Source organism: Actinia tenebrosa, unplaced genomic scaffold (genome assembly GCF_029948245.1).
Source record: "Actinia tenebrosa isolate PJP-AT-01 unplaced genomic scaffold, QUT_ActTen_1.0 PGA_scaffold1__47_contigs__length_23844297, whole genome shotgun sequence".
Taxonomy (NCBI): Eukaryota; Metazoa; Cnidaria; class Anthozoa; order Actiniaria; family Actiniidae; genus Actinia; species Actinia tenebrosa.
Window position 1 is genome coordinate 5,062,353 of NW_028292578.1, and position 9,633 is coordinate 5,071,985.

A 9,633-nucleotide genomic window follows, 5' to 3' on the forward strand; every position below is an offset into this window, starting at 1 on the left:
GCTCGTTTGGTCCAGAGACGCCCAGAGCCAAAGTGCATAGGATGGACCAAATACCCGCTGGAGACTACAAAATACTAGGATATGCGATCCCAGAGACTTGGATGCTGGCTGGTCGGCAAGGGGGCACCGAGTAGTATTGCGGAGGAATAGAGAAACGTCTGTGGCATGGGCCACGGAAGCCCTATTGGAGGCATTTGCAGCTGGAAAGTTCGAAGCAAACGGCAACATACGCACTGCCATACCAGGAGAAGAAATATTGCTAGAGTGGAAAAATGGCATAGCAACTGTCTTCGTACCGGAAGGACCAGGCTTGGACACATACCACGAGTTGGCCAGAAAAATAGACCACAAAATGCCGCAGAATCCAGGAAAGCTACTGGAAGTTCCAGCGCCACCGAACAAAGAATGTACGCAGGCGCTACATATGCAGCCGGGCGAATACCAATGCTGGCGCTACGCCAAAACCACCTACAGAAAAAAAGAAAGGACAATACTGTTCCTTTCCGAGCTATGTTCGGAGTGCGTATTGGAGGGCTGCACTGTGGAGCATGCAACCACTCCAGTTTGGGGACATTTTCTAGAAGAGCAAACTATAGACTGGACATCTCCAGCGCCTTTGTATTGCAAAATAGGCAGAGAAAAGACTACCAAAGCAAAGAAGAAAGACAGAATAGTGCACGTCTCCGCAAAGGGTGTCGATCTGGTAGACGCCCTTTCTACTCCATCTACGGAATCTTAGAAGGCCCCGGACGTTCGTAGTAGACAACCTTTTCCACTGGTTGCTGCATGCGCGCCCAAAGCAATGCTCCAATGCCAAAGATGGCAAATACTATATTCCCGGCTATTTGCCAGTCTATCTTCGTGGATATTTCCTCCACTTCGTCCTCTAGGTTTTCCTCGCTGTAGTAGCCATCCTCGTCGCTACCAGGTGGTTGTATCTTGGACGACAGCTCCGCACGAAGCTTTTCTAGATCGTCCACGCGGTCTAGCAATTCTTTTTTTGTGGTTGCAAGTTCGGCCAGCAATTCCTCCTTTGCTTTTCCTAGGTCGTCCAAAACAATGGCAAAAGAATCCTGCACTTCTAGAAAATGCTTCTGCAAATCTGTCGTAGGTGGCGTTTCTGGAATTGCAGGCGTCGCATTGTTTTCCTGCTCTATCCTGCGTATTTTGGGAATACCCACACCATACTTCTTGGCTACCTTTTGTAGCCCCATTCCATTCTTCCTGTCTTCCAAAAGGTCTGCGATCTCCTCTTTGGATAGTATCTTGAGTGTGGCCATATATGTAGGTAGATACGGAACATACCCTATGTTTGTCCATGGAATACCCTATGGATCCACATGGTAGATACCTGTTTGTCCACAGATATAGCATGTATTTGTACATAGCCATAGGCATAGCTGGATACATGCTAGGAAAACAGCGCACGATAGAAATCCTTTTGGATGTGGTAGGTGGCTTGTACAGAGCGCAGGAGACAATAGGCAACATTCGAATTCCGGGCTACGTAGCTGCACCATTGCGCGTGGCCCTACAAAGAAGGTAGAAGGGGCCTCCATTCTCTTCGGGCAAACTATTCCAAAGAGTGTCTCAGAATGTCGACAACGAAGTTAAATCTTTGTTAAGGATACCTGGAAACTATTCCAAAGAGTGTCTCAGAATGTCGACAATAAGGTTAAATCTTTGTTAAGGATACCTGGAAACTATTCCAAAGAGTGTCTTAGAATGTCGACAATAAGGTTAAATCTTTGTTAAGACACTCTTTGAAATAGTTTCCATATATACTTAACAAAGATTTAACCTTAATTGTTAACATTCTGAGACACTCTTTTGGAACACACATACGAACATGGATCTACGTCTTTTGGGGACACACATACGCATCTTTTGGAACACTCTTTTGGGGACACCAAAAAAAGGTAGTCGTGTCGAGGCACTGACACTCTTCTATTTTGGGAAGCGTCGCAAACCACGACACAGACATCTTTTGGGACACAAAAAAAGGTAGCCGGCCGGGAAAATGGGATTCTGTACACTCTAACATCCTTAACAAAGATTTAACCTTATTGTCGACATTCTGAGACACTCTTTGAAATAGTTTCCACACATACTTAACAAAGATTTAACCTTATTGTCGACATTCTAAGACACTCTTTGAAATAGTTTCCACACATACTTAACAAAGATTTAACCTTATTGTCGACATTCTACGGGGGATATCCGGATCGACACCTTTTGGGACGCGAGAAAAGGTAGTCGAGGCACTGACAATCCATACACTCTTCTATGGGACACGCAATGCACATCTTTCGGGACACGCAATGCACATCTTTTGGGACAGCAATGCACATCTTTCGGGACAGCAATGCACATCTTTTGGGACAGCAATGCACATCTTTTGGAACACAAAAAAAGGTAGCCGAAAGTGGTTGCCGGGAAAATGGGATTCTGTACACTCTACTAATGCATTGTATATCCGACAAATATTTTAACCTCCGTTTGCGGTACCCAACACAGCAGCAGTAAGGACTTATCGCACGGCTGCCGACGGATCGCGCAAGACCCCCTGTAGGGCCTTTAACCTACCTCCGAAACCCCAGGGGGGGCTGGGGTTTTTCGATATGTCATTTTTTCAAATGCCGGCGCTCCGCGAGTCCCCCTTACTGCTGCTTCAGCCCCTCTCCTCAAATTTCAAAGTATTGAAGTATTGAATATCATCATTATTATTATTAGACTATATTATCATATATCTTTTTCTTTCCATAACTTTTTTTGGGGGTGTCATATTAGTTATTTCATATTATAAATGCTGTAACTCGGGTCGATTGACACCGTACATCAATAATGTTGAAATGACTAACAACAAGTTTACTATACCATTGAAAGCGTGTCAGTGACAGCAATCCTGGACACTAAAGGACATAAAATGCTTCTTGAATTTATAGACAAATTTTTCAGACATATTTCATGTATTTGGATTTTTTGTTTTGATCTGGTCTGCAGTCTGCAGTCTGGGTTTTCATTGCACACCGTTAAATTTATCACTTGTACAAGGAATTGTACCCGAATTTTTAAAAATTTCAAAGGTAACACCAGTTTTAGGGAGGAGATACCTCCGACCCTATTAACTATAGACTGATATCTATTCTCTGCACATTCTCAAAAATATTGGAGAAACCATAGTTTATCAGCAACTATTAGGTTATATTGAAAAACATCAAATTTTGAATGAATTTCAATTCTGATTCAGAAAAAGACAGATCAACAGAACAATCTATTATTGAAATTACCGATAACTTTAAAGAATCCATAGATAGCAACATGTATACTGATCTTGTGGTAGATTTTTAGATTTAGCTAAAGCATTCGATACTGTTAATCACAAAATCCTACTCAACAAACTAAAACAATATGGAATTTGAGGAGCCCCATTAGAATGGTTAGAAAGAAAGATCATGTCAAGTTTCTGGGTGTATTTATTGATGAAAAGTTATTGTGGAAATTCCACATTTCCTTGTTATGCTCTTGTCTCTCAAGGAATGCAGGTATTTTTCTAAAACTTCGACACTATATTTGTCTGTTCAATTGAAAACAATTAATTATAGCCTTGTTTATCCATACTTATGGATGTTTATAAGTGTATGCAATTGTTGCATGGGGATGTGCCTATAAAACCCAACTAAAAAAGATACAAGACAAGCAAAATCACATATTAAGGATACTATTCTTTGCAATGCTCTACGGTAAAAATGCTGAAAATGCTTTACCTTTTATTATGAAACTCATGAATAATTAATGAGGAAAACACAATAGAAAGCATTGTTTCTGGAGGAGGTTGTATATCTGATATAAAATTGTCCTGATTTGCATAAAATGTAACTCCAATTTTCTGCTAAATTCAACTTTATCATTAAAATTATTGTACAATATGAATGTATACACATAGACGTTTCATAAGTAATATACAATATTACTTAGCCTTTGGCTCGTGGTTTTATAATCATTAGATTTTTTAATCATTTAGATTTGCTAACAGTTAAAAATATTTTCAAAACGAATTCACTAACATTTATCCACCAATGGCAAACAAATGAGCCACCATCAATTTTTGACAATACCTACTATTATAACTGTGTTTGTTTTTTGCAAAAGCAAAGTAATAATGACTTTGCTTTCGCAAAAAAAAAACACAGTTATGATAGTAGGTATATGCTTCAAATAAAAATCTTTACAAGCAAAAATTCAGAAGAAACCTAGAAAAACAAACGATTAGTGCTGTAGCAACTGACCTATGGAAAGAAATTCCAAATAACCTAAAAGATATAAAGAACACAGTCTTCTTAAATGCAAAAAAAGTTAAGGCAGTTTTGTTACAAATACAAAGCTGCTTTAATATTTACTATACAAATTACTTTTTTTATTGATACAGTGCCAAAAATATAACCAGGAATGTTTAGTAATACTAAATAGCACAATTTCATGCAAATTCCAGTGTTTTCTATTGTTTAATGTGGATATTTACAGGGGTTAATATGAATCTAAATGTGTAGGCGGGCCTGGATGGGAACAGGAAGTTGAATTTAATGAATCTATCGTTCCATGCTATGGTGTTTTAGCAGATCAATGTAATATGCAAAGATAATAATACTAAAGTCAGTGGGTGAATTAGCAGAAGGACTTTGACTTAGCTTGCGATAGGAATAAGACAATGTAAGAATTGATAATTAGAAGTCTTTAGTACTATTTAGTTCTAAGTGTTTGACGGCTTAACCGTATGTTGCTATTGATAGTAAGAATGAAAATATAGTTCAATAATGAATGTCTATTTTTGTATGAATAATGAATGTGTATTTTGGTATTCAAGTCATTGAATAGAAATGATGGTCAAAAGAAGTACAAAATGCAATGACTAGCGGCTAACACAAAAATTTTGAGTCAACTTAGGCTGTAGGCATTGAAAAATAGCAATATATTATGCCAAACGTAAGGCTAAACATTGTAATTGAGGTGAAGTAATAGAAATATAAGAATGGTAATGTAATTAAGAGTAGAAAGACTGAAGTGTGCAACTGCTGAACCATGGAAAGCCAACAAAAGAGTGTAAAGTGTTGCCGACTTGGAGTGTTTGCACTGTAGTGTCGCTGGCGAACGACTACGAATAACAAGCACTTGAAAAAACAATGAAGGAAGCTTACCTGGGTCGTAGAGCAATATGTATTGGAAGGAAGTAAGCAGCAGAAGAAGTGTGGTAAACAAGATGGCGTGCAGTATTGGAGATTTGCATATAGGCCGCGTATAAAAAGAGAGTTGGGATCGAGCTCGTTCAGTCGCTCGTCGCTGGTGGGTAGAAGAAGAAAGGGGAAGGGAATTCTAGATGAGCCACTAGGTGCCCGAAGGCATCATTAAGCCTAATGAAGGCAGCAATGTAGCTCTGCACGAAGAAGTGTGTAGAGAGGCACTCATGGTCAGCAATAGGGGGGTTTGGGTGATGGGTAGGTGAGTTTTTAGTCAGTTAAGTTTTGGTTGCTACCATGTAGGGCCAGACCTAGTGGCTCGATCGGTGTTTGGGCACCCTCACGGGAAGTTTGAGAGGCCAGTGAACGTCTGGCCTAAGGGCGACGAGCGGACTCGAGGGTGTCCAAGCACTTCTATTTAATCGGCAATGTAGGAGGAGGCTACGCCGGTGGGCCGTTTGGTTGGGATCCCTGTGTTTCTTTGCCTTCAGTTAAGGGGGCCGTTAGCCGTAAGCCAACAGTTGGTTGTTTTGGCGCCTAAACTTGGGCACGCGCGTCTAGATCTGTCTATCTGTACATCAGGCTTCGGGCCTCGTGATGACGTGTCGGTGATCACGTACGCTCTTATCATGCACTAGGCAGTGAGAGGGCGTTTTTCTCTCTAGACAAAAACCCATTAGCGGTGTCTAGACACTGTTTTTTATCGCTCAATAACAGAGCGCTCAGTAAAGCTACTTTGTTTGATTTATCGCTCGATGCGAAGACTTTTTTACTCGACTTTTCTTCGATCGCAGAACCTTTCTCGACTTCGATGTTTGTTCTCCATGGTACTGAGGATGCTGAAGGGCGCTCATCATTGACTTCAAGGGCATTACTGCTTCTAAACTACGAACAACTTACGACAAGAAAGGACTGCTTCGATAAACAGATCGTTAGATCGATTCGAAGGCGAACTCTCTATTCCCTGCGAGCCGAATTGGAGCTCATTCAATCCGTCAGTGAGCTAGATATCAAGCTTCTTCAATCAGTCAACAGCTAGCCATTCAATCAGACAGTTAGCCAGCTGGATAACATTGATATCAAGCTTCTTCTATCGGTCAACAGCCAGCCATTCAACTAGCTAAAGCGGCGAATCGCTTGAACAAACAACATCAATACTTCGAAGTCTCAAGTCAAGACAAAAGTAGTTTGATATATTTAAAGTTATTCTTTATTCAAAGATATGGATACTTCTATCTTTGTATTTCATTCATTCATCAGCTAGCTAGCTTTTATTATTCCCAGTTGTTGATGTTTGATTTACAGCAGTGATTTATTATGGATTACTAAAGCGCTTAGCGGCTCGCTCAATGTTATTGTTTCAATTACTTTTCATTCTTGATTTAGGCGAGCTCAAACAAACAACAACAAATAGGGAAAGCCGCTTACTTATGGGTGTTTGATTCTCTCTAGATGAAAGTGTGAATTAATAATCATAACAATAATAATAGGTCTTGGTTGCATAAGACATAAACATTTACCTCAAAGTAGAAAAAAAGAAAGTGTAAATATATATTAGGTAAACAATACTAAACCATTCTAATAACAATTATTTTAGAAGTATAAAATTTGACTACTAACGAAGCTAAATTCAAAATTCTATTATTAAACACTATCTGTGTTGTAGAATTATTTACTATTGACAAGAAACTGCCTCATGCATGATTTCAACTACTAGAGTTTTGTTTCTATTTATTTCTTGAGTTTCATCAGCCAGGGGTTTGCCCTCTAGCTATTGAGAATGACAAAAATAACAATAACAATACTAATAATAATAATGATAATTCATTCAATAAGCTCATTCTTTTGAAGACATCAATATTATGATTTAGTTCTAATGATAATTATTATTATTCAATTATTATTCAGTCATGATTCAGTGCATGCATAGAGTAAGTAATATCTATAACATATAAGATCAATGTACACTATGTACACTATGTACACTATGTACACTATGTAAGATCAATGTGAAATAAAAGAAACTTGGAATGCATGCAAATGATATTCTTCATCCATTCATACAACAAAGGTTTGGGTTGGGGTGGGGGTTTTACTATGTAAGATGAATGTGACACAACTCAAATACTATTGCTATGGTATTTATTTTGGACCACTAGCATAGCATTTCATCAATACTAAACAAAGTCTTCCATCAGTATCCAGCCAAGATCCAGAGTATAGGGTACTGTCTGTGGGATCTAATATCCATGTCAATCTCAAATAAAATACAATATCTATAACAAGTATGGCCTACTCATCCCTACAACAAGGGTGAGGGTTGGGGTGGGGTTTAGGATGAACAACAAATAACTCAATAAAAGTATCACCTTAAAGCTTTCCCCTGTTTTGAATGACGGCTGGAAATCATTCAACAATAAACCACTTTCACTCCATCTTACCCTTACCACCCTTACCAACCTTACCACCCTTACTAGCCTTACTAGCATTACCACCCTTACTACCCTTACCACCCTTACCACCCTATATACAATACCCTTACCACCCTTACTACCCTTACCACCCTTACAACCCTTACCACCCTCACAACCCTCACAATCCTCACAACCCTCACAACCCTCTCAACCCTCTCAACCCTCACTGCCCTCACGACCCTTTTTACACTTACTACCCATACTACCCATACTACCCATACTACCCATACTACCCATACTACCCATACTACCCATACTACCAATACCACCCTTACTACCCTTACTAAACATACTAAACATACTAAACATACTAAACATACTACCCATACTACCCATACTACCCATACTACCAATACCACCCTTACTACCCTTACTACCCATACTACCCATACCACCCTCATTACCCTCACTACCCTTACTACCCTCAGAACCCCTACTAGCCTTACTACCCCTACTACCCTACATACTATACCCTTACTACCGTTACTACACTTACCCTATACCTTATACCTTATACTCTTACACTATACCCTTACCCAATACCCTACATCCTATATCTTATACCCTTACCCTAACCCTATACCCTAACCCTATACCCTTACCTCATACCCTATACCCTTACCTAATACCCTATGCCCTATGCCCTATACCCTAAACCCTTACATTACACCATTACCTTATACTCTATTCCCTTACCTTATATCCTTACCTTACACCCTTACCTTACACCCTTACCTTACACCCTTACCTTACACCCTTACCTTACACCCTTACCTTACACCCTTACTTTACACCCTTACCTTACACCCTTACTTTACACCCTTACCTTACACCCTTACCTTACACCATTACCTTACACCATTATCTTACACCCTTTCCTTATACCCTTACCTATACCCTATACCTTATACCTTATATCCTCACACTATATCCTCACACTATACACTTACACTATACACTTACCCTATACCTATACCCTTACACTATACCGTATATCCTATACCCTATACCAATACCTCATATCTTACACCCTTACCCTATACCCTTACCCTTACCCTATACCCTAAATCCTTACCTTACACCATTACCTTATACCCTATACCCTATACCCTAAATCCTATATCTATACCCTATACCTATACCCTATACCTATACCCTATACCTATACCCTATACCTATACCCTATACCTATACCCTATACCTATACCCTAACCCTATACCCTAACCCTATACCCTAACCCTGTACCTTTACCCTAACCCTATACCCTAACCCTGTACCCTAACCCTATACCCTATACCCTGGAGGTAATATGTCAGAAATACGAAAATTTTTCAAAGTGCCATGACTGGAAACCTTAAGTTAGAGGATGCCTATCTCATTGAATATTCAACAGATGTCAGTCAAACTTCATGGGTGTGTAGTCCCATGGGTTGGCTACAGGTAGAGCACAAGCTGACATCGATTCATCAAGTCCTTACATGATTCCTCCCTATGGTTTTGACTAGGTTCTTGAGGATATATGTCACGAGTACGAAATTTTTCAAAGTGCCAACACTGGAAACCTTAAGTTTGAAGATGCCTATGTCATTGAATATTCAACAGATGTAACTCAAACGTCATGGGTAGGTAGTCCCATAGGTGAACTACACGTACATCAAAATATTACATCCATGCATTAAGGGTTACATGATTCCTCATGGGATGAATGTTAGGGTTAGCACTTGGGGTTAAGTGCCAAGACTGGAAACCCTAAGTTTGACGATCCCTATCTCATTGAATATTCAACAGATGTCACTCCAACTTCCTTGACGTGTAGTCCTGACGCTGGTCTACACGTACAACCCAAGATAACATCCATCCATCAAAGCCTTACATGATTCCCTTCTAGGGTTTTGATCGGGTACTTGAGGTTATGTATCACAAG